Below are 27,825 nucleotides of genomic sequence, written 5' to 3' on the forward strand. Positions count from 1 at the left end.
GGACACATCTGTACATCATCTGGTGTGAAGCCAAGGGTTTTCTACCTCTTTTATTCACTGGTTACTGCTTTTCCTATAGGATGGTCTTGAAAGGGCTTTAAAACTCAGTTCTTTGAAGCTATCTGCCCTATTTTGTTTTGGCAAAAACTTTCTGTTTTGCCTAAAGAGTAGACCTTCTGCATGTTTAGCCCCGAATACGGCTCCCATCCCCAGTAGCTCCTTTGAATCTCAACCTGATGCTGAGCAGTACACCCTTTTGACTCAATGATTTGGTGTAGTTGATGTTCCTTACATAAAAGATTGTCTTCCTGTTGGCAATATCCACGACTAGGATGGTTTTGGAGCTAGGGCACCGCCTTGTAGGTCTCCTTTCTTTATATTCAATTCTATTAATAAATCTGCTGATGTGTTTGCGCTGAATTTGAATTTGCCTGGCCAGTTGTAACGTCAATCACCGCCGGCTCCCTGCAGCAAGTGTACGGGCGGTCCAGCCAGATGCGCCTATACTGTGTTCCAGTATTAAAGGAGATATATCGTTTTTTGATACGTATTTTGGGCTAGGAATGGGGGAGGTCATGGTTAGGCTGTGGGCGGGGAGGCTATGGTTAGTCAGTAGGGGGAGGGTTGGGCATACTTTACATGTGAATCCCCGCTGGATCTCCTGGAACTCCTCAGCTGACAATTGGACCCAGAAGACCTCGCTGGAGCCACCGGGCTAGGTAAGTCACTGCTAGACCACCAGGGACGTTTTGTCTGCATTCTAATCAGGTCGACATTTCATCAGTGTTGGTGTGATGAATGTTGACCTGGACCATGTCGACATTGCAAGCACATCGACATTAATGCCATGTCGACCTTTTAAAATCTGCATTATAAATGTGGACATAATATACCATACCCAGCATTACCATTATGGTTTAGATAATAGTATACCTAAAATAATTGTAAATATATATTTCTACGAGTCATTTTTTGTTTCCCTTTTATGATATATTTCTGAAAATGTAAGCTGTGATGTTTAATGTTTATTGCCTGCAGAGCTAATAACTTGCCACCAGAGAGTGCCAAAGATGTTGGGAAACCATCAGTGGAAACTAAAGAGACTGACACATCTGCTCACCACGGGATGAATGCTAGTACCATACAGGCCATTAAATGTGCAGGTATGTTATTTTAGAATCCTATTCACAATCATTATTAGCGCAGTACTCAGTTTCTTCATACATTTACTTGTTTTGTCTATAAATTATAAATTGGGAGCCTGGTATTTGCCTGTTCTTAGTGTTGGGGCCAATAGCGAGTGAAACATCCTGTACTTCTGCTAGCAGAAATCGGCATCCGCTTTATTGTCCCTCTGGCTCCCTGGTATTTTGAGGTCTCACTTTACTTTTATTTGCCTTCAAGCTTACTGATATCAGGTGATTAGCTGGATTTCCAGAATTCTGATTCTTTGTTTCACAGCTATTAAATTATAAACTGTTCTGTGTTGACATTTTACATGTTTAAGACAGGAGGAAAATGGAAGTAAAGTAATAATATTTTTTTTGGCTCACAAAATCGACATTGGTAATGTTCATTCTAGCACCCTGCACCTGCTACAACCCATGCAGTTACTCTTTCTTGCCTGGGGTGTCACTCTCTGCTCTTGTGCTCACACTCTGGTCTCTATTGCAGCAGTTTGTTACATCAGCTGAGTGTGCTAGAAACACCAGAGCAGAGAGAGACTCCCCAGGGAGAAAGAGCGTAACTGCTCGGGTTGTGACAGGTGCAGGGTGCTAGAATGAACACTAATTTGGTTGTAAGCCTTCAAAACTGCTCGTGTGTTTGTAAGGCCTGGTATAAATACGTAGACTGATGGGTTGTTTATTACTACACTATGTACACGCACAGTGCATATGGAATGGCTAACAAAGTATCACACGTGTAAAGGCCAAACTATTATATAGACTAAGCTAAACAGAACAATTGATACAGAAACCCCAAAATCAGTTGTGCCTTTAAACCACACCCTCTGTAAAGCCACAGCAAAGCTTGCACTTTTTTAAGTTAAAAATAAGTTGTTAATGTGTATTACATTGGTCAGATTCACAGAGCCCACTATCAGACTAATTGTGCCATTACCACATTCCGAAACCGTGATTGCTTGGGATCACTTGCTTGGTTATCTTTGAAATGTATATGGCACAGTATGTGCAGAGCTGTATATCGGGACGGTGGAGTCTGTGATTGGTGCTGCTGTCTAGGGTGCAAAGTCTCTGTCCCAGTGACACCCTAAAGAGGCACCCTTCTGCATAGAAGCATGTGTCCTAAAGACGCATGCAGCGCCCAACTTCCTGCTCCCCTGGTGCTTGTTGTGTGATGTTGTGCCATGCACCAGGGACAAGCCAGCCCAGGACACAAAGGCATCCTGCGGCGGCACTGGGAATGTATGTTAAGCACATTCCCAGGTTATACCCATTATAGTCATATACTGCAATGTTAGTGGACCTGCGCTATATATGACTGGAAATGATTTGTGACCACCTCCCATGCCACTTTCATAATCCCATTCATTTACATTTTTCATGACACCTCCACACTGTCTACACCTACATGATGCAGAGTTGCTGGTAGTGAAAAGTTTTGTCCTGAGGTTTATAGACCTACTTACTGTGAACGCTTGGCAGTTGCAGATACACCAGAGCCGATTGTTTCATGGGACCTTATTTTGATACAGGAGTCTTTCTAAACTCTCGTACTTGCAGTCCCTTATGTCACCATGGCCATTTGCTGGGTTGCCAGAGCTATGGAGCGCTGGGCGGATACGTTGGAGGCGTCCTTCGAATCCGACTGTTCGGCTGAACAGACGGAGTTGATCGGAAATCTCCGGGATTCGGCCACTTATATCAACGAAGCGGCCTTGGATATTAGTACCCTGGTGTCTCGAATTTCTTCGGCAGCTGTAGCTGCTCGTCGCACCTTGTGGTTGCGATCTTGGAAGGCGGACGCTGATTCCAAAAAGGGTTTGGAAGCGTTGCCTTTTAACGGAGAAGTTCTCTTTGGTCCGGACCTGGACAAAATTGTGGCCACGCTGGCAGCAGCCAAATCGGCATGTCTCCCGTCTGCTGCCGTTCCTTCCGGTTCAGGTACGTCGTCCTTTCGGCCTTGTAGGGCCCAGGGTAGGCCTAAAGCACAGTCCTTTCCCCGACAGGCTGGCCCAAAAAAATCGGCCAAGCCCCGGAAGCAGGCATGGAGTACCAGACGTCCGGCCCCTAAGCCAGATGACAAGCCTGCGGCCTGACGGTCCGGGCCTCCCTTTGGGGGATCCCAAGGTCGCAGGCCGCCTGCTGCAGTTCGCCCGGTGTTGGTCGGTCACCACGACAGACACTTGGGTTCTCGAGGTGGTCTCACATGGGTATACACGGGTTATAGTGCCTGTTCCATCCTCCCAGAAGGGCCAGGGTTTCTATTCCAATCTCTTTTTGGTGCAGAAACCCAATGGGTCGTTTCGTCCGATACTCAACCTCAAAGCTCTCAACTGGTCTTTGCGGGTGCCGAAGTTTCGGATGGAGACCCTACGGTCCATCATTCTGGCGCTGGAACCTGGGGACTACATGGTGTCGTTGGACATACAGGACGCTTACCTGTATGTTCCTATTATGTTACGTCATCAACAGTTCCTCAGGTTTGCAATCCGCAGCGACCACTTTGTTTCGGGCGTTACCTTTTGGCCTGGCGACAGCACCACGTGTTTTCACCAAGGTGATGGCGGTCATGGTGGCTTCCCTGCGGCTGCAGGGATTCCGCATGTTGCCGTACTTGGACGACCTTCTCTTAGTGGCAGGATCTCCGGAGCTCCTTCTACGCCACTTGGACCTGACCATTGCGGTACTGCAACGGCACGGCTGGTTAATAAACTGGCAGAATTCCACCCTGATCCCGTCTCAGCGGATTCTGCACCTCGGAGCCTTATTGGACTCCGGACAGCAAAGGATCTTTGTGACGGGGGAAAAGATCTCTGCCTTGCAGTTGAGGGTGCGCAGTTGTCTTCAGAGCCGCCGGGTGTCTCTGCACTCGGCGATGAGGTTACTGGGCTCCATGGTGTCGGTGTTCGACATGGTGGAATATGCCCAGTTTCACTCCAGACCTCTGCAGCACCTGATCCTGTCCGAATGGACTGCCTCAGAGTCTAAAGTCCCAGACGATGGTGCTCACTCCGGAGGTTCGTCTGTCCCTAGCCTGGTGGTTGCAGACGACCCATCTCAACAAGGGTCGTCCGTTCTGGGTGGCGAATTGGGTCCTGTTAACAACGGACGCCAGTCTTCGGGGCTGGGGAGCAGTCTCGGGTCCACACTTGTTCCAGGGCAGGTGGACTCGGGCAGAAACAGAGCTTCCAATAAACATCTTGGAACTCCGAGCGGTTTTCAATGCTTTCCAGCAGGCACATCGGGTTCTCCAAGGTCACCCGGTGCAGGTCCAGTCGGACAACGCTACCACCGTGGCCTACATAAATCGGCAAGGAGGAACCCGAAGTCGGGTGGCTCTCGTGTAGGTGACCTGGATCCTGGTATGGGCGGAGCGCAATCTTCCGGCCATATCAGCGGTCTTCATCCCGGGAGTGCTAAACTGGGAAGCGGACTTTCTCAGTCGCCAGGACGTTCATCTGGGAGAATGGTCCCTGCACCCGGACGTTTTTCAACTGCTGGTGGACAGGTGGGGTCTTCCAGAGATCGACCTCATGGCGTCCCGGCACAACAACAAGTTGCCGGTGTACGGGTCTCGCACAAGAGACGAACAGGCGTCTCTGGTAGATACTCTGTCCGTCCGGTGGACGTTCCGGTCCGCTTATCTGTTTTTCCTCCGTTTGCCGCCCTTCCGCGGGTGATCCGGAAATTCAAACAGGAAGGAGAGACGCTCCTGTTGATAGCTCCCGCATGGCCCAGACGGCACTGGTTCTCAGACCTTCAGGGTCTGTCCGTGGACAGTCCTCTGCGGTTGCCGCTACGACCGGACCTTCTGTCTCAGGGTCCTTGTCTTCACCCGGACCTGACTCTGCTGTCTTTGACGGCGTGGCTGTTGAGACGGCCATGTTGAGGTCCAGGGGATTTTCCAGCTCTGTAGTGCGAACCATGCTAAGAGCTTGGAAACCGTCTTCCGCGAGAATATACCATCGCGTGTGGCATACGTTCTTCCAGTGGTGTCGACCGAGAGGTTATGCACCGAGGGAGTTTCGTCTGTCTAGAGTACTAGCCTTCCTACAAGTGGGACTAGACCATGGGCTTCGCCTTGCTTCTTTGAAGGTGCAGGTTTCTGCCCTGTCTGTCTGGTTTCATCGTAGGATTGCTACAATCCCTGATGTACGCACCTTTATGCAAGGCATTCTGCGAATTCAGCCGCCGTTTGTTCCACCTGTGGCGCCTTGGGACTTGGCTGTGGTCCTGAGGGCTGTCCAAGGACCGCCGTTTGAACCACTGGGCTCAGTGGATCTTAAATGGCTCACAGCTAAGACTGTTTTCCTTCTGGCCATAGCTTCGGCCAGACGGGTTTCTGATTTAGGGGCTCTCTTGTAGACCCCCTTTCTTGATTTTTCATGGGAACAGGGCAGTGCTACGCACTCTTCCTGAATTTCTTCCCAAGGTTGTTTCCCAGTTTCATGTTAACGAGGAAATTGTTGTTCCAGCTTTTAACTCACCTGGCCTTTCAGTGGGTGAGGCCACTTTGGATGTTGTGCGGGCCTTAAGGACTTATGTTGACCGCACTTCTTCGTTTAGGAAGTCGGACGCCTTGTTTGTCCTCTATGGCTTCCGTAAAAAGGGTTGGCCTGCTTCAAAGCAAACTTTGGCAGCCTGGATCCGTATGGCAATTTCAGAAGCTTATCTTCATGAAGACCTGGCGGTTCCTCCTTCTGTGAAGGCTCATTCCACTAGGTCTGTGGGTCCTTCGTGGGCAGCTCGACGTGGTGCCTCTGCAGTCCAGATCTGCAAGGCGGCCACGTGGTCCTCTGTCCATACCTTTTTGTGAGGTATTATGCGTTTGACACCTTTGCCTCTCAGGATGCTTCCTTCGGGCAGCGGATTCTCCTTTCAGCACAGGAGCGTCCCCACACTTAAAGGATACTGCTTTGGGACATCCCCAAGGTATCCTGTGGATACCCTATGGACCCTGAAGTAGAAAATATGAGATATGGTAAGAACTTACCCTTGTTATCTCTATTTCTATGAAGTCTATAGGGTTCCACAGGACTCCCGCCCTGTCGCACCTGTGCTGCAGATGGGCTTTGCTCTGGTCACCGGTTTTTCCGTCTCCCTCTGGTGAGAATGTGATTCTTGTGTGTCCAGATCTTTTTTCTCTCTTCCTTCTCCTCCTCCGGCCTATGGCTTGGTACGTAACTGAGATGCCTGGGCTCGGGGGCGGGGTATAGGAGGGGGACCCTAGTGCATCCTGGGAGGCTGAAAGCTTAACTCTATGGTGCCCGATGCCTGACGTCATCACCTATACCCCCAAGGTATCCTGTGGAACCCTATGGACTTCGCAGAAATAGAGATAACAAGGGTAAGTTCTTACCATATCTCATTATTCCGCAGCGCTTTACAGAGCATATTTGGCCACTCACATCAGTCCCTGCCCCAGGGGAGCTTACAATCTATATTCCCTACCACATGTACATGCACACACATACAAACTAGGGTTAATTTTTGGTGGGAGCCAATTAACTTACTAGTATATTTTTGTAGTGTGGGAGGAAACCGGAGTACCCGGAGGAAACCCACGCAAGCACTGGGAGAATATACAAACTCCGCACAGTTAGGGCCATGGTGGGAATCGAACCAAATGACCTCACTGCTGAGAGGCAGTAATGCTAACCATTATACCGTCTGTGGGACATCGACAGAATTTTCATATTTTGGCCTCTATTCACCACCACAATGGCTTTGAAATGAAACAAACAAGATGTGCTTTAACTGCAGATTTCTGTATGTGCCTCCCACTTTTTAAGGGGCCAAAAGTAATGGGACTATCAACTCAAAAGCTATTTCATGGTCTGGTGTGGGCTTTTCCCTCATTATTTCATTATCAATTAAGCAGGTAAAAGGTCTGGAGTTGATTTTAGGTGTGACATTTGCCTTTGGAATCAGTTGCTGTCGACTCTCAATATGAGATCCAAAGAGCTGTCACTATCAGTGAAGCAAGCCATCATTAGGCTGAAAAATCAAAACAAACCCATCAGAGAGATGGCAAAAACTTTAGGTGTGGCCAAATCAACTGTTTGGAACATTCTTAAAAGGAAAGAATGCACCGGAGAGCTCAGCAACACCAAAAGACCCGGAAGACCACAGAAAACAACTGTGGTGGATGACAGCAGAATTATTTCCCTGGTGAAGAAAAACCCCTTCACAACAGTTGGCCAAATCAAGACCACTCTCCAGGAGGTAGGTGTATATGTGTCAAAGTCAACAATCAAGAGAAGACTTCACAAGAGTGAATATAGAGGGTTCACCACAAGATGTAAACCATTGGTGAGCCTCAAAAACAGGAAACCCAGATTAGAGTTTGCCAAACAACATCTAAAAAAGCCATTACAGTTCAGGAACAACATCCTATGGACAGATAAGATAAAGATCAACTTGTACCAGAGTGATGGGAAGAGAAGAGTATGGAGAAGGAAAGGAACTGCTCATGATCCAAAACATACCACCTCATTAGTGAAGCATGGTGGTGGTAGTGTCATGGCGTGGGCATGTATGGCTGCCAATGGAACTGGTTCCTTTGTATTTATTGATGATGTAAGTGCTGACAAAAGCAGCAGAATGACTGAAGTGTTTCGGGCAATATTATATGCTCATATTCAGTTAAATGCTTCAGAACTCATTGGACGGCGCTTCACAGTGCAGATGGACAATGACCCGAAGCATATTGCAAAAGCAACCAAAGAGTTTTTTAAGGCTATAAAGTGGAATGTTATGCAATGGCCAAGTCAATCCCCTGACCTGAATCCGATTGAGCATGCATTTCACTTGATGAAGACAAAACTGAAGGGAAAATGCCCCAAGAACAAGCAGGAACTGAAGACATTTGCAGTAGAGGCCTGGCAGAGCATCACCAGGAATGAAACCCAGCGTCTGGTGATGTCCATGCATTCCAGACTTCAGGCTGTAATTGCCTGCAAAGGATTTGCAACAAAGTATTAATAAGTGAATGTTAGATTTAGGATTGTTTAGTTTGTCCCATTACTTTTGGCCCCTTAAAAAGTGGGAGGCACATATAGAAACCATTGTAATTCCTACACCGTTCACCTGATTTGGATGTAATTACCCTCAAATTAAATCTGAAAGTCTGTAGTTAAAGCACATCTTGTTTGTTTCATTTCAAAGCCATTGTGGTGGTGAATAGAGGCCAAAATATGAAAATTCTGTCAATGTCCCAATATTTATGCATCTGACTGTATGAAGGGGAACAGAAGAGGCATGTTGAAGTGGTAAACCCTGGTATCTCGGCACACGTATTGGCGATAAAGGACAAACCATCAGGGGTACAACAGCAACGACGGAACACCCAGAAATAGGATAGCAATTATACTCCTATTTAATCACATCCATTGGAAGGAATAAGTTTTGGGATGAAGTCAGTCTTAGAAGCTGTGATGGCTGCAACTTCAGAAATTGGTTGTATAGCTTGCTCATCCACATCACAGCACCTCTCAGGAGTAACACATGAAGGAAGAGTATCTGCCTGTATGTTTTCAAGCTGTGCAAGAAGCCTTTGAGTAGAGGCCCTGACAACCTGAAGGATTTGCTGCACAGAGAGCCATATTTACGAAGAAATGTCACACAGCAGGAATTCCAGTATAGCAGGAAAAAACAGGATGTGTGCTGCAGAAGTAAACACTCAGCGGCAAGGTGGCGGAGGCTATCACACTACCAGAGCTCGTCACCGAGAGACGTACCCGAACAGGAGAGCTCAAAATGGCTGATATCACCAGAACTTCGTAAACTTCACCGCCAGGTGCATCAGAGTAAAGATGGCCACCAGCTCTTACATATGCCGAGGCCAGGAGGACAATTCCACGATGGGCAACAGGAGGATGATATCCAAGCCAACAACAAGAAGCCCGCTCGAAGGGTAACAGCCTTTCCAGGAGCAGCATTCCAGAGGAGACTACAGAGTCGCAACGGCCTATCAGGGAGAAGTCCAAAATGGCGGCGACCACTTCCAGCACAGCTCAAACAGGCAGCTCGAGGCAGAGCTTGCAGAGAACCGATAACGGAGGTCCCGGAGCACCAAAGTCGTGGCTGGAAAGCAGGGAGAGACCAGCAGGTAAGTATCAGCCCGATCAGCAGCAGCAGAGACCTAGAGCAGGGACAGAGGCACCGGACCGCATGCAGGATGGACAGGCCAACTTCAACTTCGGGGAGATAGAATGTAAATTGCCATAACAGGAATCTAGCACTGTGCACCAAAGGAGGCAGGCGGTATTAACTGACTCTGGTAGCGTCCATAAAGCCAGAATAGTTAACTGGAAAGGATATATTCAGGATATATGCGGGAGAGCTGGTAAAATGCTGCCTACCCTAAACTACTCCAGGCCACTCCCCCTTGGGCAGTTTGTTTTCTATAGACCCTGGCCTCCATTGCGGATCGCCCTTGGCGGCCCCCATAGTTGTAATCCACTTGGGATTACCTGAACATGCTACCCTTCCCTCTCAGGGTATCTCGCAGTTCTTGCAGTTTACCCCTGTGACACAGACTATCGCTCCCTACCGGGGTTTTTCACAGTACATGAAATTCCCTCAGGTACTGCATCAATCTGTCACTTCCCTGGCATGGTTTACCATAAACACGCCATGTGGTTACTTCCCAGTCTGCACTGCTGTCTAACCCAGATCGTCAGCTAAGGGATTACTGGATGATGTTTCAGACTCCTGTCCCTTTCACAGGAGGGGGAGCCTAGAACAAGTATTGTTATCCCTGCTTGGGTGCTGGCGGCCAAGTCCATCCTAGTTATAGAGGATGTTGAGCCTGCAGCTAAAAACTCTGTTTAAGCATTAAAGGGTTTTTGGCTGTGTTCCTCCTCTCTGACAGCGGGTGGATCACATGGCGGGGGTCTGGCAATCGCCAGATTGGAGGTATCACAAAGCGTTTGGCCTCATGTTACTCATTCCCTGAGGATCATTACGGGTAATAGGGATCACCTTCTGGGGTGGGATTCTCATGTTACTCGTCTGATTAAGAGTGCTACTATGCCTCCCATCCCTGCTCTGACGGATTCTACGGATACGTAGGTGGTAGCTTTGTCTGAAATCAGTATACTTGCTTTCAGGGGCTGTTGCCCGTCCAACCATGGCTAAATGCTATTGACAGATGGGCTGATGCATTTGTAGACCGTTTTTCCCTCAAAAACGTCTGGGGATCAGATGTCTCTTGCTACTCACATTCAAGATGCAGTTTTCATATGTTGGAGTAACAACTTTGGATACCTGTCTCCTAACCTTCAGGGTTTCGGCCGCGTCTGTATCTGCCCACCATACCCTATGGCTGTGCTCCTGGAAGGCAGATGTGAACTCCAACAAAGGCTTTAAAATGGATTACCCTATAATGGGGAGACCTTGTTTGGCCCTGACCTTGACAAGATTGGAGCAACGTTAGCAGTATCACAAACGACATTTCCGCCTTCAGCTACTTCCACTACAAGGCCTCTGACTACATCTGTTTAGTCCTTTTTGTCCTCAGGGAAAGCCTAAAGGCCATTTTTTTCCTAGACTGTCAGCCTCCATGAGGGCCACCATACCCGGAACCAAGCAGACCTGGAACTCCCTTTTTTCAAAAGGTAATGAAAAAACCCCTGCAAGAGGGGAGAAACATGTCAAGGTGTTCTCTGGACTGCTTTTTCAACTCTTGATCAACTACACTGCTGTATTCCATCTGTGGAACTATTGTTTGGTGATTTGCACTACCTGGCATATTTATTACCCACCAGTGTTGCTGAGACACACTGACTGACATTGCGGAGCCTGTTTATGCGGACCATCATTTCTGCTATCTGTTGCCTCCGCTGGACGGGGGATTCCTCACAGATGCAGACTGTCCAGCCTTCACCCCTTGCGGCCTGTTCGGGAGTCACTGAGGCGCGAACGGCTCACCATCCTGCAAAACTTCCCTGCTTGTGAGTCATTGGAGCTACGCACAGTCCCACAGTTAGCCGCCGGAGCGGCGCTGGTCACAGGGACCAACATCACACCTACTTGTTTCTATTTGTCTGGGAGTTGCAGGAGCAGTTGGTTTCTAGGGAGTCATAGGAGCTTTGAGTCCACTGGGACAGGTGAGATACTGGGCTGCGCGTTTTGGTCTGGAGACCCCCCGCTATTATATTCACCATACCAAGATTTTGTTAGCTCCACGGCTCCGTAATTTAGGGAGTCCCTATACCCTATATCAGGTTTCAACGGAGTGACTATACCTACTTTACAGATTGATATCAGTCTGGTTGCCATTAGCAACATATGCTGATTACCATCAAGGCTCTATATAGAGTTTAAACCTCCTACTTTCTTCCTATGATATATTGGAAACAGTATGTGTTTAGATCATTGAATGTAACATTCAATGTGTAATGTTTATATATGTTTTTAGAGTTGAACTGCAGTTAATTTTTTCATATATTCAATAAAATAATATATTTATAATTTTCACAGCCTATGTTTTTTTATATAGTGATTAGCGCAGACACCTTTATTTGTATATTTTTTTTGGTCCGTTTTGAGGGTGGTTTGCAGGTATCCCTCTGGTGTCAGCAGCAAGTCTCTATATTAGAAAAGACCTGAGTGATTAGTGCGCCAGTTTTTCTTTCTCTACACTATAAAGATGATTCAGATGTGGAATTGCTCCGCTCTCGGGTATCCAGATCCTCCTTTAAGGGTGTTTTCTGGATTCTACCTCCCTTTATCCCCCCTAGGGGCTCCTTGGGATTTGGCAGTGGCTCTTCGTGCCCGCCTGGGGCCTTCATGTGAACCACTGGTTTGGATAGCCCTTATGTGGTTTATGACTTAGACTCTCTTTCTTATGGCGTTTGCATCTGCCAGGAGAGTGTCGGAATTGGAAGCGTTCTCATGGGGCTCCCTCCACTGGATATTTCACCAAGACAGGGTTGTGAGTTGAGCTTGCCCTGTGTTTCTTCCTAAAGTGCTTTTTGAGTTCCATATTATTCAGGAACTTATTATACCGACTTTCAGTCTCCAGTCCTATCGGCTGGGGTGGCCTCATTGACTGTGGTCCGGCCTCTCAGGATTTACGTGGTCTATTCAAGTTCCTTCAGGAAATCTGACTCCTTATTTATGATCTATGGATTTCTGGATTTCACCGGATAGGATGGCCGGCCAATAAACAGCTATTGGCTGGATGGCTTCGTATGCCTATCTCAGGGGCCTACACCTAGGAAGGCTTTTCTGTTTCTGTTGATGCTTATTCTACTTGGGCTGTGGGCCCCTCATGGGCGACTCGCTGTTATGCCTAGGCTGTTCTGCCTTGCAAGGTGGCCACTTGGTCTTCTGTCTAGACCTTTCTAAATTCTATGCATTGGTTTCTTTGCCTCTCAGGATGCTTCCTTTGGGTGACTGATTCTCCTCTCAGCACAGGAGCATCACCACCCTTATAAGGACTGCTTTGGGACATCCCCAAGGTCAACTCTGTGGACCCTGAAGTAGAAAACAAGAGAGATGGTAAGAACTTACCTTTGTTATCTCTGTTTCTATGAAGTCCATAGGGTCCACATGGCGCCCGCCCTGACGCATCTGGCTTCATATGGGCTGTGTTACTGGTCACCGGTTTCCCGTCTCCTTCTCTGTGAGAGTGGTTCTTGAGTGTTCCAGTCTTCTCTTTCTTTCCTCCTCTGGCCTTTGGCTACTTACAAACTGAGGTGCCTCTGGCTTGGGGGCGGGGTTTTAGGGAGAGTGGACCCAGTGCATCCTTGGAGCTGAAAACTTTAACTGCGTGGTGCCCAGATTTGGTTCCCAACCTATAGTCCAAGGTCAACCCTATGGACTTCGTAGAAACAGAGATGACAAAGGTAAGTTCTTACCATATCTCTTGTTATCCACTACACGATTTTAGCAGGCGATTGAACGATAATGACGTCGTAATCGTTCATAAATCATCCACTGTTTGGTCATCGACCAACGATGCGCACTCCCGCTGGTCGTTTAATTGTCTCGTTTGTTGCCCGAACATGCTGGTCAATTTCACAATTTCGTTGTTGGATAGTTTGAAGATCGTTTACAAATCGTTCAACGATGAACGACCAAACGATCAACCACTCCCCTGACACTCCCAAACCTCCATTTTGTTGTTTATCTCTGGATGGAGCTCAAGCAAGCAGCACACAGAGGACCACGCGGATCATCATTTGGCAATAAGGTAAGTACAAAAAGTGCCAAACCACTGACCACCAATGTTGCACTCCCTGAGGACTGGCACTGGGAAGGGGGACAACAGGGGGGCACGGAGTAAGGGGCACTGCATAAGGGGGACTACTAGGGGAGCTGCATAAGGGGCAAAGGCGCTGCATAAGGGAAACTGGGGATGCTGCATAAGGGGGAACTGGGGGTGCTGCATAAGTGGCACTGCATGAGGGGGACTACTGGGGGCATGCCTAAGGGGCACAGGCACCGCATAAGGGGGACTACTGGTGGTGCTGCATAGGGGGCACAGGGACTGCTGGGGGTGCTGCATTAGGGGCACAGGCACTGAATAATGGACTACTGGGGGTGCTGCATAAGGGGCACAGGCACTGCATAAGGGGGGCTACTGGGGGTGCTGCATAAGGGGGACTACTGGGGATGCTGCATAAGGGGCACAGGCACTGCATAAGGGGGACTACTGGGGGCACGTATAAGGGGCGCAGGCACTGCATAAGGTGGACTGCTGGGGGTGCTGCATAAGGGGCACAGGCACTGCATAAGGGGTAACTGGGGGTGCTGCATAAGGGGCACAGGCACTGCATAAGGACACACACTTTACCTTACACACATCCGTAAAACCATCGGTAACATGCAGTACAATCGGAGCCTCACGAACACTTGCACAATACCTGACCTTACTCAGGAATTGCTAACCTCATCGCATGTAGTGAAAGCCCAAGCTGCGTATGACATCGCAATGGCTAATTTATGCACGCCCCTGTAACAGCCTTCAAACACACTGGCACGTCTGCGTTTCACTGACCACGACCCCCAAACGGTCACTTTCTGTCACTCTGCGATTGGTCTGCGTAGTCACTGCGATCGCAGTCCTGAATGCATGCGCACTACGCAACAATCGGCCAATTGCATGCGTAATCGCAGTTGCCGTCGGTAATGAATTACGCCCAGTGTCCTTTTACTCAGGAGAGCATTAAAGCTTCCTTCTAATTAATGGTGCTCACTTGCATTAATAAACGTGAAGAAAGTTATATAGTGATGTTTGTTTTTTTGTTTTGTTTTTTAAAAAGTTGCTTGTGTATATTTTAATTGGCCAGCTAAATACTTATGCCCATAAACCTTATTTACTGCATACATGTTAACAAGTTTATTTTGATTTTAAAGTACAGTATGTGTTTTATTGTTTCAGTTGAGGACGAAGATGTAAACTGTATTGTGATAGACCAGTTTCAGCCTATGCTTGGTCCTGCTGTAAGTTCTGGTCAATATTTATTCCATTTAATAAAATTATTATTTAAATGTATAGATTTCAGCAGAGTATATAATTTATTAACTGTTACTTATATAGAACCAGCATATTCCGTTCACTTTACATTGAATTCTTTTTGTGATTGCCTCAAACAGTAGAGATCATTTGCGAGGCACAAAACCGCTGCTCCACCATGTAGAAAGTGATACTGCTCGCTGTGCAACTGCGTTTCCCTCAAGCACATAGGTTTTACAGAGAACGATGGCTGCATTTGCATGTGATCAGCAGGGACTAAATAGGGGGAGTGCAGGCGTTACTAGCTATGTATAGAATCGGTGCAGTGATGCCTCATGGTTTACAGTGCAGGAATAAGATTTAATTTTTCAGAGCAATATTACTGTAATCCGATCAAGTGATTCAGAGGTTTAATTTTTCGGGTGTTCCTTGCCATGCATCGGGACTAATCGCCAATTCCTTTTGCAAAATTACTTTAGTTTTTAGTTGAGACCCAACTATCTTTGGGGAAGATGTATTAACCGCCAAAGGTGGCATCAGCGCACGTTATGTGCGCTGATACCACTTCTCTCCCATGTATGATTTGGGGGCTGGGTGGTAAATGACAGGGGCGCTATGGGCCCCTGTCATTATTGGTACTGCTATCTGCAAGATAGCCCTGCCTATCTGCGCTGCTGAGTATGAAAGGTCAGTTTGCCTGACCGGTTCACCCGCTGCAGCTGTCGCTATCGACAGCTGGAGCCTGGCAATGCCCTATCTCCACAGCAGGGACAGCGCTGTGCTTGCTGCGGGGGCTGCCAGTTCCAGGGCTGCACACGGGATCTCGTGATACTTGCGAGATCCCGCACATGGTCAGTGGAGCCTGCCGGGACTGAGACACAGCGCTGTGTACTCAGGCACGGATCGCCGGAGGTGGGAGTTATCACTCCCCCGATCCAGCCGATGAGATGATAATACATCTCATCATTAGTGCTTTCTGCTTCGCCTCGGTAAAGAGGCGAAGCAGGAAGCACTAGAACGGCATGTTAAGTGCCACTATAATACATCTCCACCTTTTGAGTCTTGTTCTATACTCTAGTTAATGAATTTTCTGTTTTGTGCCTCTGTTGCACTTCACTTGAGATGCCAACAAGCACACAATTGTACACCATGCTAAATGAAGACCTCAACGGGCCACGGCACTTGGCCACACCTTAGTCTTAAATGATGATCACAGGGGGAAAATCCACTATGTGGTGGCTATTGGAGGCCACTGCTTCTCAGTGTGTATAAGCTGGAAATTTATAACTTTCATTTCTTTTTCAGGGTCCATAGGGTCCACAGGAACTACCTTGGGGTATGTGGTTGGAGAGATCCAGACACCAAGCAGTCAAAGCTTTAGCTCCCAGAATGCACTGGTCCTCCTCCATATATACCCAGCCCCCAGCCACAGGCATTCAGCTTTTTGTTTGGTGCTCAGCAGGAGTTCAGACGCACCTTTAGAACAGGGAATTGCTCTTGTTTTATGAACAAGAGGGCGGCAGGGTGATACTAAGAGGCTCGGCTTGGCTTGGGCGACGTTGGTTCACCGAGCCGATCTGCCTATCCATAGACAATCCACTTCGGACGGATTTGTTAGGGCAGGGACTCTACCTACATCCGGAACTACCTTGTCTGGCTTTGACGGCGTGGCTGTTGAGTCTTCTGTCTAAAAGGCCAAGGGTATTTCTACTTCTGTGGTTCAGACAATGCTCAGGGCAAGAAAAGCCTTCCTCTGCCCGCATCTACTACAGAATTTGGCAATCTTTTTTTCAATGGTGTTTCCACAGAAAATATGACTCTAAAGTTTTCAGGGTCTCCAGAGTTCTTGCTTTTCTCCAGGCTGGACTAAACCTCGGTCTCCGCCTGGCTACTCTGAGAGTTCAGGTTTCTGCTTTGTCAGTTTGGTTCCAGCTCAAAATTGCTCCTCTGCCAGATGTTAGAACATTTTTGCAGGGTGTTCTCCACCTTCAACCTCCGTTAATCCCTCCGGTGGCACAGTGGGATTTATCCTTGGTTCTCAGGGCGCTGCAGGCTCCTCCCTTTGAGTCCTTGGACACAGTGGACCTCAAATGCTTGACAGCAAAGACACTCTTTCTCCTCACTATCTCCTCAGCTCGCAGAGTATCTGATTTGGCAGCGCTTTCATGTCGCTCCCCATATTTGATTTTTCATCAGAATAGAGCTGTCCTCCGTACACGGGCGGGGTACCTTCCAAAGGTGGTATCCCGTTTTCATATGAATGAAGAAATTGTAGTCCCAGCTTTTCAGTCTTCAGACCTGTCTACAGGTGAAGCTTCCCTGGATGTGGTTCGAGCCCTTCGTTTCTACGTGGATCGTACCAACTCCCATCAGGAAATCAGATGCGCTTTTCGTGTTTTTATATGGTTTTCACAAGCAGGTCTGGCCAGCTAACAAACAGACTGGCTCGCTGGCTGCGTAATACTATTTCTAAGTTTTATATACAGGCTGATCTCCCTGTTCCTAGCACGGTGACAGAACATTCGACTCGTGTTCATTTAGACATGGCGCCTCTGTGGAACAGTTGTGCAAGGCAGCCTCCTGGTCTTCTGTCCACACTTTCATCAAATTTTATGCATTTGATACTTTTGCCTCCCAGGATGCTTCCTTTGGGCAGCTTATTCTCCTCTCTGCTCAGGAGCGTCCCCACCCTTAAGGGAACTGCTTTAGGACATCCCCAAGGTAGTTCCTGTGGACCGTATGGACCCTGAAGAATAAAATAAGAGTTATGGTAGACTTACCTTTAACTCTTTCTTCGAGGTCCATAGGGTCCACAGGGCACCCACCCTGACACACCTGGCCTCATTTGGGATCTGTTCCTTGTCACTGATTCCCTCATCATTGTGAGCGTGCTTCTAATGTATTTTGTACTTCCTTCTCCACTTTTCCTTCTCCTGCCATTTAGACTTGTTTACAAACTGAACGCCTATGGCTGGGGGCAAGGTATATATGGAGAAAACCAGTGCATTCTGGGAGCTAAAGCTTTTACTGTTTGGAGCCTGGATCTCTCCAACCACATTCCCCAAGGTAGTTCCTGTGGACCCTATTGACCTCTTAAGAAAAAGAGTTATCAAAGGAAAGTCTACCATAACTCTCATTATTTAATTAGAGTCGTCATGCACGAGAGTGAACGCTTTAAGTGATAAATATTAGTCAGGAGTTATGCATTTAACGTACAATACAATATACAATGTATTAAATGCAATACAAATACAAAAAGATCACCCTAATGGCTGCCATACAATACAGTGACCATATTTTACTGGCATGGATAATAGATTTTTTTCTCATGTGGGCTATCATTTCTCAAAAGCTGGGGCTGGGGTTTATCCTTCACCTTCAAGTATGAAGATCAAGATGTAGACCAATTCCATTTAAAAAAAATCTGTATCAGTCCATATGACTTATTCACTCGCTCTTATTTATCTATTCAGCTCACTCAATCTGACCTCTCATCTCCATTGTATTCCTATTAAATAGAAATCTGTCATAATACTAATGGAATTCCATATGAAGAAATTGCTACCTATAATGGCAAATGATACCTAATAAATGTAATGGCCTCTGAACCCTGTGATTTATAGAGTTACAGAAGGGAATATATATAAACCAATAATCTAGTCATCTGAAGGAGGATAGGCTTTTGCAATTTCCATATTCTAAATTAAACCTTATTAGGGGTATTCAATATGGAGCGAAAACTCAGTTTCTGCAATGTTTTCGCTCGGATGACGTAATTTTCGGCACTTTTACTTTTACACCATATTCAATTTGAAAACTTTTCGCCGGTGCGAAAAGTATATTGCATTCGACCCTGCGAAAAAGTATCACCAAGGAATGGGTGGCGAAAAAAAGTGCAGAATTGGGGTTTTGGTGTGCAACATTTCGGAAACCACCCTGCAACCTTCAGACAGTCCCCCAAAGGTAAACTGTGTCAAAATTAAAAAAAAAAAAATACCTCAGAAGACCCCAAAAAAAGCACTTTCATTTTGGGGGCAAAAAAAAAATTGGGGGGTACAAAGTTAAAAACTAGCGAACTACAATCTAGGGGGGTCCCCAAGTATGCCCCAAGTGTTTTTTTAATTGCAGGTGTTTGCGGCAAGTGGATTTTTCAAATTTTTTAAAACTTCACTTCAGCAACTTTTAAATATGCTGGCCCCCATTTTCAAGTACCCAAAATTTGCTGGGATAACTTATTTTCTGCAAAAAAAACTTCTAAATACTATTCTTCACCACCTTCCCAAATCCCCAAAATAGCAGCTATCGAGCCCGTTTAAAGACCCCAAAAACCTTCAGTAGGGCTAATCGGGGGTATCCAGAGTGATCCCCCATGTCAAAGCATCTTATTGGGGGTGTTAGGGAGATTTCCCCAAAAATCAGCAGTTTTCGCTGATTTCACTTTCGCCGGGTGCAGTTTTCGACGATTTCATATTGAATACGGGTATAAGCGGGGGCGCGCGCAATACTTTTTCGTCGGCAAAAGCTCCGATGTGCGGCGAAAAAATTCGACACGCATAGACGGCAAAGTTTACGTTTCATATTGAATACCCAAATTAGTGTTTTATAGGGCCGTAGTTAGGGTAGTGCGGCCGGTGCCATCACATAGGGCACCACAGGTCAGGGGGTGCTGTCTGGGCCTGTAAAATTTCTGTTTATTATCATTCTCACTTGTAGCTTCCTCTTATTTCATCCCCAACGTCTCCTGGCCTCCCCTATCTCTTCCCTGGCCCTTTCCCATGAGGCTATTACCCTTTTTTGGGTGCATTATGTCCCTTTGAAAAATGAGGGGGGCGCCAATGCTCTTTCTGGCACAGGGCACCAAAAAGTCTAGTTATGGTTCTGGTGTTTTATTGATATATTTGAAATAGCAGATTGAGGGGTTGATTCAGTTATGGAAGATATGTCATTCCAGAGAAGCACATCATTGCATCCACCAACATCCCCGATTTTTCTTCTCACCCATAGAGGTGCATTAGGAAAATTGGCTTTGTCAGTGTTTCCCAAACTCATTCCTTAGGGAGCACGAACAATGCATGTTTTCCTCACAGAATCACAAGTGAAATAATTAGCTCCACATTTAGATATTTTAAAATGTGTCAGTCTGTAATGACCACACCTGTGCACCATATAGGAAAAATGGAAACCATGCACTGTTGGTGCTCCCTGAGGAATGAGTTTAAGAAACACTGCTCTATGTACAGTAATGGGCAACATTGGGAGCACATCGCCCCTAGCATGCTTAATTTTTGTCCAAAGTACTTGGTCTCTTCCAATTTTCCAGATGTACATTGTATGAGCTCATCTTCCCACTGTCCCTTTTCTTAACAGTACAAATGATGATGATGCATTATAGAGCTTTACAATCTTTTGCTATATAAATGAAAGTATATTATTAACTGTAAATTCTTTAATGGAAATCTCTGTTTTATTTTTCACTTAATAGATTCGACATCTACAGAGCCAGAAAGTCCTGAGCTTAGGAGCTGTTGGACTGAACTTGTGTCGCCATGGAAAGCTGTGCTGGCTGCAGGTTAGACACCGAGGTGCTGATTTAATACAAATAGACTGTGTGCAGGAGCCTATAAAGCCGTGGTTCTCACCCACTGACTGACCCAGCAAAATAGATGACCTCACCTGTGCATGATTAAAGAAATCCACTTACCCTGACCTTTTGGGTGTACTTGAGAACTGGCGTTTAGAACCCTTGCTATAAAGGATTGTTTCTTCTTCAGGGTCCACAGGATCTACCTTGGGGGTATGTAGTTGGAGTGATCCATTGCACCAACCAGCTTACAGCTTTGTAGCTCCCAGCATGCACAGGTCCTCCACCCTATATACCCCAGCCACAGGCATTCAGTTTTTTTGTTTGGTGCGCGGCAAGTATCCAGACGCACCCTTTTAACAGCGGGACTGCCTAGTCAGTTCCAGGCTTTTCTCTTTTTTGATTTACCTTAGTTTTTTGAACTTATGAGTTTGCAGTATTAGGCGCCGAATACGACGCATATACTGTGACTCCTTCTACCTCTGCCGATGCAGAAACGCCAGTACCACTATATGCCCTGGGGATTTTGGCGGACCTCAGAGTGGCTTAGCTAGCGGCATCGCTGGGCTCCGGACTGCGATCAAATTCACGGAGATGGCAGGTAAGATGATTCCTCATGTGGGGAATCATGCGCAGAGGAGTCCAGGCCTTCGGTGTAGGAGACTCATTGGAGGCAGTCTATCGCCAGGGACGGGTAGTAGAAGCACTAGAGCACACTAGGAGCTTCTATTACTGTGAGGCCAGCTTACACTTGCCTTCAAAATCATGCTTAGAGGAGATAGGTGCTCTTCCGGCCGCTTCTCCCCCAACCCAGACGCAACTTCCGGTTGCAGATTCCCGCCTCTGGTTTACTACTTCTGACCACCTCATGTGTGAGCCGCTCACAGTCCACCTTGGGTGCACTGTTGAAAGCTGTTGGTCTCAGAGGTTAGGTCTGTCTCCCTGTATGCCTCGCCCTTGGGTCAGGTATATAGCGCTCTATATCCTACCAATACCCCTGAGGGGGCTGGTCAGTTTATTCAGAGTCCATTTACATTAGCATTTGAATATATTTATGCGTTGTATGTGACTGTGATGCTAGGTGCTGTATTTATACTGCCTTTGTTTTCAAACTGTCAGATATGTCTAATCACTGTGTTTCTCCTCATCCCTCTGAAGGGGTGTGGGTTTTTTCTTATAAAGTCACATTGCATTTATACTCTATACCTTATACCTGTTACACATTATGTGTAAAGGTAAAGGAGAGAAGGATTGAGCCTCCTGTACTAAAATCATGTAAATCCTGTTTTGCAGGCCTGTCTGAACAGGATTTTGTGCAAGATGGGTTGTGTAGTGTCTGTTGTAAACAGCCACCTTTGCAATCTTGTACACCTGCACCAGCACAAGAACCACCCTGGATGACCTCTTGGTCCCAGGTGATATCGCATTTGGTGGACAAGGCCGCAGCGTCGCGTGCTCCTGCCACAATATTGTCTTCTGCTGTGGGGTACCCACAGCATTTGCATCCTTCTATGTATATGTCCCCCATGAATCCCTATTGGTTTGATTCTTCTGCTCACTCTAGTCAGAGTATGCTGCTGTCTATATCCCCTCAGCAAGTGGTGCAGGTGAATAGACCAGGGGCAGTAAAGAAGCAGGGACATAAGAGAGATTCTCTTCAGACATTGCCTCAGGATTCTGACTAAACCTCCTCATCGCACTCTGATACTCAGAGTTTGGGGCAGAAGAAGACCCAGTGGAAGAAGACCATCAATCCTCTGTGGATGTCCCCTCTCTGATGAGAGTGGTTAGATCTGCCCTCCGTATAGAGGAAGAGGAGGTTCTGCCAAAATCTAAGACTCGGGTCTTTAGGCGTCAGAAGGTGGCTAAAGATTATTTTCCTCAGTCTGAACAACTGACGAATCTCATGTCTGAAGCATTTTCATGTTACAAGGAATTTAACCTCTCGATACCCATTTGCACTTGGTGAGTGTAACAAATGGGAAGTTCCCCCATCAGTAGATGCTCATGTAACTGGATTGATCAAGAGCTCTACATTTCCCATTCTTGCAGCATCCTCATTAAAAGAGGTTACAGATAACTATTTAAAATCACTGTTTTCATTATCTAGAGTTATTACCAGACCAGCTATAGCTGAAGCCTGGGTAGCCAAAGCTATGGTTGAATGGACGAAGGCTCTGGAGGATAGCATGATAAATGCTACCAGAGAACAGCTGTCTCATCTCAGGCAGATGCAAGAAGCAGCTATATATATGGGGGAAGCGGTCATTAATGTAGGTATCTTGGCTTCTAGGGTATCGGCAACTTCGGTTGCGGCTTGAAGAACCCTTTGGCTAAAGACCAGGAAGGTGGATACAGGGTCCAAGAAGGTCCTGGAGTATTTGCCTTTTGTGGGAAGGTTCTGGTTGGACCAGAGCTGGATGACAGTGTCTTCTCTGGCGAGATCTAAATCTGTGGGGTTGCCATCTACGACTACCCCTAAGTATAGGCAGTCATCAGCTTGGTCCTTTCGCTCACAGGGTGGGGCAAAGGGACAGTCGTCCTCTAGACCACAGGTTCTCAAACTTGGTCCTCAGGACCCCACACAGTGCATGTTTTCCAGGTCTCACAGAATCGTAAGTGAAATAATTAGGTCCACCTGTGGATCTTTCAAAATGTGTCAGTGAGTAATGATTACAACTGTGCACCCCGTTTTGTAGGCGTGGCGGGGGGGTGGCTTCACAAACGGAGGCGTTCCCAAGCAAACCCCTGCCGTTTGTGGGCGGCCCCACTGACATCACCAGTGATGTCAGTGGGAGAGCTACCGGCTCTATTAGAGCCGAAAGCTCTCTGGGGCTTGCGGCAGGCAAGTCCCTACTACAAAGGTCTCGTCGCAAGCCCCGATGGTCGCGATGGTCTTGACCATCGTGACCATCATTCTGGCCGCTCGTTAAAGCTGTGGGTGGTAACCCACAGCCTAGCGAGCTGCCAGGAGGCCGGAACATTTTTTAGATGCGGCTGCCCTCATTCAGAGTGTGCGCTTGCATTTTGCGAGCGCCTCGCAAAATGAGGTCCTAATTCAGACAATGCGACTGTGGTGGCCTATATCAAGCAAGGAGACACACGAAGTCCGGCAGCCATGAGGAAAGGGGCGTACGTTCTGCAATGGGCAGAATGCCATCTTCCAGCAATCTCTGCAATATTCATCCCAGCAGTCCTTAACTGGGAAGTGGACGACTTCCTAAATCATCAGGACATACACGCCGGAGAATGAGCTCCTCATCCGGACGTCTTTCAACTCCTTGTGGACAGATGGGGGCTACCAGACATAGACCTCATGGCGTCACGTCACAACCACAAGGTTCCCAGGTACGGGTCCAGAACAAGGGACCCCTCAGCCGCCTTTGTGGACGCTCTGGCAGTGAGATGGAACTTCAGGTTGGCATACCTGTTTCTTCCAATCTCCCTCCTCCCAAGGGTCATCAGAAAGTTCAAGCAGGAGGGCGGCAGGATAATCCTAATAGCTCCTTCCTGGCCCAGGAGACATTGGTTCACCGATCTGACATGTCTATCCATAGACAGTCCACTTCCACTGCTTCTACGACCGGATTTACTAGTGCAGGGTCCCTGCCTATTTCCGGATTTACCTCGGCTGGCTTTGACGGCATGGCTCTTGAGTCTTTCCGTCTTAAAGGCCACAGGTTTCTCTATTTCTGTGATCCAGACGACGCTTAGGGCAAGGAAGCCTGCTTCGTCCCTCACAGGATTTGGCATTAATTTTTCTTTGGTGTTCCCGCAGAAAATATGACCCTAAAGTTTTCAGGGTCTCGTGAGTGTTTGCTTTTCGTCAGGCGGGTTTAGACTCAGGTCTTCATCTGGCTACCCTGAGAGTTCAGGTTTCTGCATTGTCAATATGGTTCCAGCACAGAATTGCTCCCCTGCCAGATGTTAAAACATTTTTGCAGGGGGTTCTCTGTCTAGAACCTCAATTTGTTCCTCTGGTGGCACCGTTGGATTTATCTTTGGTTCTCAGGGCACTGCAAGCTTCTCCTTTTGAGCCCTTGGATAAGGTGGACCTTAGATGGTTGACAGCGAAGACACTTTTTCTCCTCGCTATTTCCTCAGCTTGCAGAGTTTTTGATTTGGCAGCACTGTCCTGTCGCTCTCCATATTTGATTTTTCATCAAAATAGAGCGGTTCTTCGTACTAGAGCGGGTTACCTTCCAAAGGTGGTATCCCGTTTTCATGTTAATGAAGAAATTGTAGTTCCGGCCTTTCAGTCTTCAGACCTTTCTAAAGGTGAAGCTTCCTTGGATGTGGTTCATGCCTTATCTATCTACGTGGATCGTACCAGCTCCATCAGGAAATCAGATGTGCTCTTTGTGTTTATATGGGTTTCACAAACCAGGCTGGCCAGCTAACAAACAGACGTTGGCTCGCTGGTTGCTTTGACTATTTTTCAGGTCTATACACAGGCTGATCTCCCTGGCCCGAACAAGGTGACAACGCATTCTACTCGATCTGTGGGACCATCGTGGGCAGTTAGACATGGTGCCTCAGCTGAGCAGCTGTGCAAAACGGCCACTTGGTCTTCCGCCCGTACCTTTATGAAATTTGATGCATTATATACTTTTGCCTCCCAGGATGCTTCCTTTGGGCTGCGGATTCTCCTCCCTGTTCAGGAACATCCCCACCCTTAAGGGAACTGCTTTAGGACGTCCCTAAGGTAGATCCTGTGGACCCTGAAGAAGAATATCAGAGTTATGGTAGACATACCTCAGTTAACTCTTTATTCAAGGTCCACAGTGCGCCCACCCTGACGCACCTGGCCTCTGTTGGGATCTGTTCTTTGCTTTTTTGTATCACTGATTCCCTCTTCGTATTTTGAGTATGTTTCTTGGGTACATTGTACTTCCTTCTCCACTTTCCGTCTCTTGCCGTTAGGCTTTTTTACAAACTGAATGCATGTGGCTTGGGGCGGGGTATACAGGGAGGAGGACCTTCGCATGCTCGGAGCTTCAAAGCTGTAAGCTGCTTGGTGCAATGGATCACTCCAACTACATACCCCCAAGGTAGATCCTGTGGATCCTATGGACCTCGAAGAAAAAGTTAACTGAGGTATGTTATACCATAACACTTGATTTTTGTCAAACAATACGATTGTCTCTTTGAAGTAATGCCGTGTATCCACTAGGCAATTAATCAGAGCGATTGAACGATTATGACATCGTAATTGTTCAATCGCTCATTAATCGGGCATGAATCGACATGAAAATGTCAAAAACGACCACCGATGTGCACTCCCACTGGTCGTCTTCTACATCAATCGTCGCCTGAACATGCTGGTCAATCTGTCGATAACGACATGGTTAGAGATGAGGGAGGGTGCCTGCACTGAAAGACATATTGTTCAGTGTAGGCACTGCTAGTGGATATGCACCTTAAGCCTTTTGCGCGGTCTTCAAGGTTAATTTACAAAAATAATTTGACTTTCCCCAACACAAGCTATAATTGTTTTTCTTTTATGTGTCCCCCACACTTCTTAGATTGCAAGGTATGAATATGGCCGTCTTCACCTTTTGCTTCATGTTATTGTGTGTCATTGATTTGTATAATGTTCCCTTCAATGTGCTCCACTCTGTAATACATCACCACTTTATAAATTAAAGTAAAGAACAATAAAAGCAGTATGAAAATAGGCTTTTCCCATACACCCCGTACATTATGGCCATATATTTGATCAGTATTAGTAGTTTCATTACAAAGGCCTTAACATGGATTCTTTATTAATGCGTTGAAGCACAAGGCACCAGTTGGGATACTGGTTATACGACTGGGAGAATGGACACAAGCCATCTAGGTATGATGCAACGTAACTTACCTTCCAGACTTAGAAATTGTGACATACACCCATAATGATTTGTTAAATTAGTTTTTTCCTCCCCATTCCTCTATTTCAGTGGTTCTCAAACTCGGTCCTCAGTACCCCACACAGTTCACTTTTTGCAGGTGCACAGGTGTATTCATTACTCACTGACACATTTTAAAAGATCCACAGGTGCAGCTAATTATATCACTAGTAATTATGTGAGGAGACCTGCAAAACATGCACTGTTTGGGGGGTCCTGAGGACAGAGTTTGAGAACCTGTGCTCTATTAGCTCTATTAACTTTAACACCTAAAGTTCCTCTCTGGAACTTCCACAGGTCCCATCAGACATGACTTTTTTTAATTATTATTATAATTTATCCATCTCGTTTTCCGCAATACAATGAGCGAGGAAAAAGCATTTTTATAGTTTCTCATAAAATTATTTGTTCAGTTAATTGGTGGAGATGTACCTTTTTTTTTTTCTTTTTATACCACCCTTAAATCTATACAGCAGTGATCATTTTTAGCTGATTCCTTTATCATCCATCTGGGGGATGCCTTAAATCTGGGTTATGTATAGTGGTGGGTGGAGTCGAACGAACACTAGCTAATTGAAAACTGGTTTCCACCCCTAAATAACCCCATCCTTTCCACCGTAAGCTCAGTCTTGGTTTTAGTGCCTTTAGAGTAAGGCACTAGCTTGTTAGGTCCTAGCTTTTTAGTTAGGTTTTGTTTCTTTATTTTAAGATTTTGGATTTGGGTGCTTAGTTCCTGGGGACAGGCGACAAGAACCAGCAGAGTGAGCTAGATTAGAAAGTTTGTATGAACCGATTTCCCACTCTAAAGACGGCCCCTGAGAGCGTCATCAATCTACCATGTCCCTTGGTCTCTCTCCGATCCAGACACACATCTGAGGGGCTGCAGGTAAAAAGGTAAGATTTATTTATAATGTATAAAAATTTGGTTGCCAATATTCTGCTTCCCGACACTCTGCTTTTGAGCAGATTGGCCGAGGCTTGTTATTAATCACAGATCTGTAGAGCTGGCTTGTCTCACTTCCAGGGGCTGCTCAGGACCACACTACTTCAATCCTCAGGCTGGATTGGTTACAGAAGCAACAACATGCTGCTGCCTTGTGAGAGAGAGGGGTTTTGCTGGGTTCCAGGATACCGCTGCATGTGCAGACGCACAGCGGTGACGTCATTAGGGTGGGCCACCTTTATAACGTTTCCGGGGATCACCGGAGGCTAAGGGAACAGGTGGCTAGAGCAGTAGGGTGCCGCTTCACATGCAGCGGTTGATGCCATTTGAGAGTGACTGCAGTGAGTAAGACGCTGCTGCGCGTGTAGTCGCGCAGCAATGACGTCATCGGGCTGGGCCACCGACGCCGGAGAAGATGATTACAGGTGTGCAAAATTAGCAGGAACCTGCGGCCGGCCACGCCTCCACTCCCTCAGGAATTTAAAATTGTTAATTGCAAGCTGCTACAAAGACACAGCAGCTGAAGTCTGTGTAGAACCTACAGCAGGGATCGTGGTTGGAAGCTGACAAGCTAAGCAGAAAACTGGGATTATTACTATTCTGTATTTAACCTGCATAGTTACTGCACTATTTTAAATGGGTGTATGTGAGACATTTTATTTTACTTTTGGTTTATTGGCAAAAAATCTGGTCTTTTAGGGGCCAGGAGCTTTTTGCATTTAAACAGATGGGTTAATAGGAGTCTTCAGGATTCTAAGATA

The 27,825-nt window shown here is 46.8% G+C and overlaps 1 pseudogene; it reads left to right on the forward strand.

The window, feature by feature from the left end:
• The window catches only part of LOC148505581 (piRNA biogenesis protein EXD1-like), a 208,556-nt pseudogene that overhangs the window by 106,492 nt on the left and 74,239 nt on the right, over positions 1-27,825 (forward strand).

The sequence above is a fragment of the Taudactylus pleione genome, unplaced genomic scaffold (genome assembly GCF_031769625.1).
Source record: "Taudactylus pleione unplaced genomic scaffold, aTauple2 ptg000448l, whole genome shotgun sequence".
NCBI lineage: Eukaryota > Metazoa > Chordata > Amphibia > Anura > Myobatrachidae > Taudactylus > Taudactylus pleione.